Consider the following 8,535-nt stretch of genomic DNA (forward strand, 5'->3'; position numbering starts at 1 on the left):
TAGACTAAACCATGGTGACATTCATCTCATAGGAATGTTACCTGACCTAGGTATTGCTTGAAATTTGGAAAAGGAAGTGACAGGTGTTTTGACATCTTTTCTAAATCTCTTAATACATTCACTAAGATGTTTTTTTCTCATTCACTCTAGTTGGTAAATTATGGAGCAATGAACTTAGATAATTAGTGAAATTTTCAAAGTCTTCATTTGAAACATCATATATGTTATCTATATTAGAAACAAATATAAGTAAGTTAGAAAATACCTACAAGAATAAACAATTTATCATCAAATTATGATATATAAATTTACCTATTTTTTGGTCTTCACCGATGATAAGTTCACAAGCATCATGATCTTCAAATTGAACACAACTATCTATATAAATTTGAAATAAAAAATAATGAAAATGAGAACCATTAAATGATGCAATGTCTAACTGTAAAGTGATGTTTTCATTATTAAGACCCCCCTATCATCATGGGCACCATTAGGCAATAGACCAACACCTTCTATAACTTAATGGCATTAAACTAGTTACATTTGAAACTAATAATAATAATTAAAAATTCACAACTAAACATATTTATGAAATCAAACATACTTACAACTTGATCCTTCTCATTTGTTTTGTTTCTCTTTAGAAGATCTAGAATCTTCAATACATGTTTACATGTGTTTCCTTTTTTTGCCCACTAACAATCACACACATGCAAATCAAGTCCACATTTTCTGACAACATACCATTTTGGTGGAATTTTTTGGCTTCTTATGTTAGACACATTATGGAGGTGATCATAAGCATAGAAATCAATATCTAGTATTGTTTTTTATCTTTCTAGTGCAATTTTATAGTATCATTATTTTTTGAAGTTTGTTAGAAACGCAAATAACTATAGAAATCTTTTATTTTTATAGAATGGCTCTACTCTATGAAGAATTACATGGATGAGCCAATCCATTCTCCTTGTGCAATTCCTAGAACAACCACATAAATAGTGACTCTTGATGTGACAATGGTATGAATCTATTGAAGCATTGGTCTCTTGATTTGAATGAGAAAAGTTTCAAAAATTGTTGGCCCACATATCTACATAAACAAATATAATGATGTCAACCAAAAATAGATAACATTGTATACATTTATATAAATTAATAAATAATCACATTATATTACCCAATACGACTCTCATGATGACACCAAGTTTTCTGAAAATAATCAATAAAAGTCTTCTCTTCTTTTAATTCCTCCATGAAATTCTTTATTAGGTGAGTAGTAATATCTTCATCATCACTCATTGCATACATTATCTCACCCAATCTATTGAACATTTTTTATCGTTTTTATTTCTCACATGTCTAAACTATAAAGTAAACTATCAAGATATGATGTTCAAACATGAAACATTGATGCATTCTAATTTAAAAGAACACTTACTTAAACACATTCTTCAACCATGCCCTATGCACATGCCAAATACCTAAAAGTATTCAACAATTGAAGGATGGCCTACAAGTTCAATTATAGTAGCTCATAAATATTATTTGAAGAAAATAAAATTTTAGTGTCCAAACTGAATGAAAAGTATAATTTTGTAAACTAAATATCAAGAAATAAAAACCTGATTGCCTCAATCTCAGCACTAGCATCATCTATCATAAATTCATTAACATGCATGTCTTCTTTGGACTATTTTCCTCTCTTATGAATCTCACTTAGCCATTAATTTATATCCTCAACTTTATTTCTTGAGGATATTGCCCATGCAACAGGAACACCAACCTCTTGCTCATCAAATACAAGCACTGTATATTCAAACTGCACATGATTAAATTATATCAATAAATAAATTATATTTATAAAGTTTATAAAATAGAACTATCAACAATAAAATTATAATCCATAGATAAGCACGTCAATGTTTTACTTACGCCATATTTACATGTAGAGAATTGCAATTAGTGAGACCTTATGTGAATGTTTCACCACCATTTCTCACATCCATGGTGTTTGGATGCCTATAACACATAGAACATCTCCATGTTGTTTGGCCTCTTATAGTAGAAAAAATTATATGTATCCTCTGCACTTCATAAGCTTACACTTTTAGCATCATCTTCATCTTTCTAAGATCGAAGGGATTGCACTCTCTTCAATGCATTCAATACATCTTTTCTCAATAGAAATGTATCTCTTTGATTCATCAACTTAGTTAGACTACGATCTAAGTAGTGTTTCTCACATATTGTGTCAATTACGACACTCATTGGTAATAGAGATTCAATGTAAGATTTGCATTCATTTGATAATCTTGGTGCAAAATTGCTCCTTGGATCACCAGCAAGGTCAACCTTTCCATAACAAAATTCACCATTAGTGTCATAATGGGTAAACTTGTTATATGTAATTATAGCAACATTGGGTCTACTTTACATAACCCTAACTAGAAAATGAGCTTGACAACCACTCTTTTGTGTAAATTTTCATTTCCCTTCAGTGTTTTCAAGTTTTCCTCTATTGTCCTCAAGACCATTAGCACACCAATATATGTGTATACATGGAAACACAATTAATTGACTTCATAAAATTGTATCAATAAATATGACATTTAATTAATCTATTAAATATAGCCAAACTTTGAGTATGTCTTTCTAGTGTGGCTTGTAGGATTTTTTGAGATGGGCTCTTTATGCTTCTTACATACAAAGTGTGTCTCTGTGCTATCCAACAAACCTTCCACTTTGACAAAGTGAGGGAGGCTTTCAAGAGGGATTGCAGCACATAAGTCCATTTCACCACCTTTTTAATAGGTATCCATTCAAGATTATCACTTCAGAAATAGTTTCCTTGGTTTGGAATATCTTGTACACCTAGTTCGATGAGTGATTCCTATTTATTCTTTTTACACATTCTGAGTAATATTAAAATAATTACTGACTATTCTATTAAAAATTTAGTAAATAAAATATTAGTTTTTTCATTGCTATTTAGTATATTTCTCTTTACCTTAGTGTTCACACTTACTTTTGACTTCAAAAAAAATTACAATCTAATTCCATGTCATGTTGTAAAAATCATATAAATAAAGTAAATAAAAATAGTTTAATAGTATAAAATTATATACATATCATTAAATATCCAAATAATATAAAAATGAGATATATAAAGGTATTTTTTTTATTAAAAAAATTGTATTACAAGTAGATGTATGATATATTGTTCGATAAATTTTTATTGCCTATGATTTGATAAAGATAATTGAAGGTGGACTTTAATTAGCTAACAATAGTAATCAATGAGGAAGGAGAATTGTTTTAGGACATTCTAATTTTGGGAAATTGACTAAAATAAATGCAAATGTCAGTTGTATGATTGGACATTAGTAGTGTCTTACAAAATAAATTATGATTCAAAATTTTTTAAATATTTTTGGCATGTCTTATAATAACCATAAAATACAGAGCCATATGAAAGTGAAAGATGGAAAGAAAAAAAAATCTTGAAGGGAAATGTTTAAAAATATTTGGACTATGAATTTTAGGTGAAACCTTAATTTTAATTTTGTTTAATTTTTATGTAATCTAATTTCAAGGTGATAATTTTCTTTCTCAATATTCTATATTATTATCTCTTAAGTGTAATTGTTGACAATATTCTAACATTGTGTAAAATCCTATGTTTTTTAATATTATTAACACACAAATATTAAGTCACTTGAACTTGGTATTAGTATTTAATATTTTGATGTTGATAAGGGATATGATGTTATTTTAATGTTGATAAGATTCTTGATTCTATAGTGTTTTTGTTATTTTTAAGATACTATGTGACATTCTAATCTTAATTGTTATTTATTAATCTAAAAAATAGTCTTGACTAAAAAGATTCTTCAGTTTTTATTCAATGTGAATGTAAGTCCAAATGATCAATCCGAATGAATCAAACAAGATACTATGGACTCCACAATTGTTCATATTGTATCAAGAAAATAATATTTCAATCTCCAAAAACTTAAAAAATGTCATACTATAATTTTTTTAATAAAATTTATTCTATCACAATAAATATTCTTTATGATTAAGATTTTTTTTTGAAAATCATAAACCAAAACTTTTAAAACCAAGAATCTAACATGAACAAAAAAATCTAAATGCAAATATAATATATAATAGTTCTTACTGAACAAGCATTGCAGGGAGATCCACGGCTTGAAAGTTTTGCTCAAACAATAAATTTTATAATAGATCTCGTACAATTCAATCTTGACGAGATTTTGTCCAAGATTTTTTGACTTAACTCAGAGCCAACTGAGAGTAGTTTTATTTGACAGGTGATGGATGGGATGTATGGTCCGATGCATTATGGAATGAATGTTGGGAAATGAGTATCGATAGCAAGTCTAAAATTTGATGGTCGTATTGGTCATTTTTACACATTTGAACTCGTATATGACAAGTGAAAAAATTGTTAGACCATATCAAGTGATAGGAAATTTAGATAACCATCAATATGACAAGTAAATTTATTACTAAACCATCAATATTTATAATAGGAAACTTAGTATTATGATATAGATGAATGTGATTTTACAATCTTTATAATATATGTGTATGATAAATATAAATTATTTTATATTATATATGTTTCTATTTTTAGATATGTTTCTATTTTGATGATTGTATATATTAATTTGAAATCTTGGTTTAATAGAATATAAAGAGTTTTAAAAATTTATTTTTAGTAATTTACAATATTAGGTATGTGTTTTGATATTATTTATCATAATTATATTAATTTAAAACTATTTAAGGAACTTAGAAACTTGATTCATTTATTTGACATTTTTGTGTATATTAGCAATTTATAATTATAAGTTATTCAAGCTTTTTGTATATTTTAATAATTAATATTTATTATGTTCTAATTTATAAAATATTCACATTTTAAACGATCAGTTATATTATTTTAGAACTAAATAATTGACAATCATTTTTGTTCATAAAACGTAAAATGAAAGGCAGAATTTTCATTTAGCCATCATTAAAAATTCATATGACAGGCAAGGGCGACCATCAAATTCCAGGCTTAATCGACAGCTTTGCATAGGAATTGACAGGAAGTTTGATTTAATTGATTCTCCTTATTTCATGAAATTAGAAATGGACCTGTATTTTAACTTCCACCTATGACAATCAACTACTGAAGGGTGGAAGAAAATGGTTTGGATGCGATGGTCTTTAAATAGTTAACAAAGTAATAAGAAATCAAATCATTGGATGCATGAATCTAATTTTAAAACCAATATTGAAGATGGAATTGTTTGCCATTCGGCTTGAAGACGCTTTACTAAGAATGGTTTACAACTCTTAAGAAATTCATCCTTTCAATTCAATTCACAAATGATTATTTTTTAAATGGACGATAAGGTCCTGTTTGGCCACGGGCATAGCAATGGAGAATAGGCATGTAATATTGGGAATAGCAATGGCTATTCCAATCAAAGTTATTTTTTGGAATGGGTATAAGTTCATTTTAGAGGCAAAATGGGAATATGTATTTCTATTCCCTATTCCAAGTGACGAACCAAACAGAAAATAAAAATCCTATTCTAATTTTTCTATTCCTATTCCATCAACCAAACGGACCCTAAATGGTTTGATACTTCTAAATATTCATACTGTGTCTGGTGAGTTCATGTCGATAAAATCACTCCTCTTCTAAAACCAAAGCTACAATGTAATATAAAATTAAATAACACATTGTATCTTTTGTGAACAAATAAAAGCATAGTTTACATATAGTCCCAATTTCCTGTTTCATGATATCGCTAATCTCCAATCGTTGGTACATGAAATTAATATGAATTAGATTATGTTCCATACATGTTACACCGGTGACGTTGAGAGTTCTCACACACCACAAATACCGCAACAGAGAAAACGATAGGATAAAGCACAACCAGAAGGCTGACCAACGCCGGTCGTGCTTCAACCTCGCCAGCGCACCTGCCTTGCACGAATCACAGTCATAACACAGTTGATCCACCTTGTTACTCCACCTGCTGCAATCCTTGTCTGGAAAGTTTCCTTCTGTGGGAGTCGAATAAGTTGCGTTCACATATCCAAAATTGCACGAGGTTGGAGGCTTGCAACAACCAGACTGCAAAAGAGTAATCCAAGCGCACATGTATAATGAGAGACACAAACCAAATTCATCATAATCAACAGGAATACAAGCAGAGTAGGCATATGTAAATTCTTAAAATTTTGAATTTTTCGTTTAGATGCACCAAATCAGAATTGGAATACGAAATAAAATAGGAATACTTATTCCAATTTTGGTCTTAAAATGAGGTTTTGCAATTCCACCTAAATAGGTAGAATTGGAATACATATTACTATTCTAATTTTATTTATTTTAGAAAACATAAATTTTTGGGTCTGCCAATTCTCCATCAAATTCTTGCAGAAAATAGGAATATGTACTCCCATTTTCTATTCCAAAATAGCTATTCCTATTCCTGCAACCAAACAGACCCTTATTTTTATGATATTCCTATCCTCGCAATCAAACGGGCCCTTATTTTTATGATACAAATGAGATTTGTGTTATTGAAGTGGATTACCTGTATTGGAGATAAATTCCATTTGAAGAACTCTTTGTCAACTCGGTCACCGGAATCAACCCCAAGTTTGTTGCATATATTGGATCAAGCATCTTTTAACTTGGTTCCAGTTGCTGATCTTCTCCACTGCCTTCTGCAGCCAGTCTGAGTAGTCACCCAACCTGTATTCTTTGTAGGCTCTACCGGGAATGAACCGTCCAGCGCCGCCCTTGTGGGTAATGACCAAGGAAAAGACAGTCAAGGCAATGATGGTGAAGCACAGGGAGATGGAGAGGGCCAAGTATACTCTGGATGAGCATGACAAACCACTGAGGGTGAGGAGGAGGAGTAAAACTCCGATGGCAATGAGAGGCCATTGAAGAAACACTTCGCACTCCCTTTCTGCGAGCTGCAATGCTGTGACCAAGATGGAGATTGACAATGCAAGTGCCACAAGAGTAAATGGTATACGAGAGATTATGATATCCTTTTCATCCATGAAAACACAGAATTTAAGCAGTACCTGTGTAAGAAGAATGTATTGTAATTCAATAATTTGCAAGGAAAATATTATATGCAATGCACTAGAAGGTGTCCACCAAGTCTCTGTATTTATCAAGAAAACCTAAATCATTGTTGGGAATTAGAAAACCTTTTAAATGTAGAAACAAACACTTTGGGTGAATGTTTTGGCACAAGCTTTACTTACTTGATGCAAAGTCTTAGTTTCACCCCCAAGCGATCAACATGCACTTGTCGTTCAAAGTGTCTAATTTGGTGTTACGTTTAGTCTTTCTTGGTAGATCACTTGTTTAGAATAGTTATGAACAAATCAATATATTTTAACTGCCAGTTCAAATGTTTAGTAACTCATGCAAAAATCATGCCGAGCACATAATTATTGTTAGATTACTAGAAGTGTTGTTCGTTGGAGTATTTTTAAGTTTTTATTTTAAACATTCAATTGTGGTAAAGTTTTCAAGTTCTATAAATGATCATCCATAGCGTTCAACTTTGTTCTTGAGAACAACACCATTTTCCCACCCAACATCTTATTGACATGGTTTTTTTAATCATTTTTGAGTTGTTTTTTTATCTTTTGGGCTTGAAGGTTGTCCCCTATTAATTTTTGCATGGTAAGTGGAAAACCATTCCACCCATGAGTCTTGCAGTGGGTGTAGATTTTTCACAGTTTCAAACAATTTTTAAATTCTTTTGTTAATAGAATTATTTAAAATTAGAATACAAAATATTTCAAGATGTTTATCTAATTTTTGTTTCTATTTAGATTATGTTTTATATATTTGTTATTAATCTTGTTCATTGGCACAAAAGTGTTTTAAAAAATGAAATTAGAATAAAAAATTTATTAACATTGATATGTATTCTTTAATATATAAATTCTAAAGAAAAAAACTTAAATAAATTCTTTTTTAATATACATAAAATCTTTAAAAATAAAAAAAAATTTAAATCGTTCTTATTTTTTAACTCACCTCTACTTTTTCTTAACTTAAATTGAAAATTACAATACAAAATATTTCAAAATGTTTATGTAATTTTTATTTCTATTTAGATTACTTTTACCATTTTCTCACCCAACATCTTATTAATATGGTTTTTTCAATCATTTATGAATTGTTTTTTTATCTTTTGGGCTTGAATGTTGTCCCCTATTAATTTTTGCATGGTAAGTGGAAAACCGTTCCCCCCATCAGTCTTATAGTGAGTGTAGATTTTTCACAGCACCTATTTTAGCTTGCCTATAACAAGATCATTTTACATTTTATGGGTAGATTAGTTTTACAAGGATTCAAGAATTGTCTAATGCACATTACCAACTGTTTATTTTAATTCTACTTTATTAAATAGAAATGTCAAACTTGTACAAAAGGTCAAATAGCATCTTAATTTTATTTCCTTGTTCTCA

General features: G+C 29.6%; 1 pseudogene across 1 annotated transcript; it reads right to left on the reverse strand.

Moving 5' to 3' along the window:
* Positions 1-5,707: 5,707 nt before the first annotated feature.
* LOC149566140 (tetraspanin-8-like) lies at positions 5,708-7,148 on the reverse strand (annotated as a pseudogene). Its single transcript, XR_016361393.1, has 2 exons — positions 6,627-7,148; positions 5,708-6,160 (listed from the first exon to the last, which is right to left on the reverse strand). The product of XR_016361393.1 is annotated as a tetraspanin-8-like (transcript).
* Between the last annotated feature and the right edge of the window lie 1,387 nt (positions 7,149-8,535).

This window comes from Cupressus sempervirens, chromosome 3, assembly GCF_028749045.1.
Source record: "Cupressus sempervirens isolate cs-2001-9-10 chromosome 3, ASM2874904v1, whole genome shotgun sequence".
Taxonomy (NCBI): domain Eukaryota; kingdom Viridiplantae; phylum Streptophyta; class Pinopsida; order Cupressales; family Cupressaceae; genus Cupressus; species Cupressus sempervirens.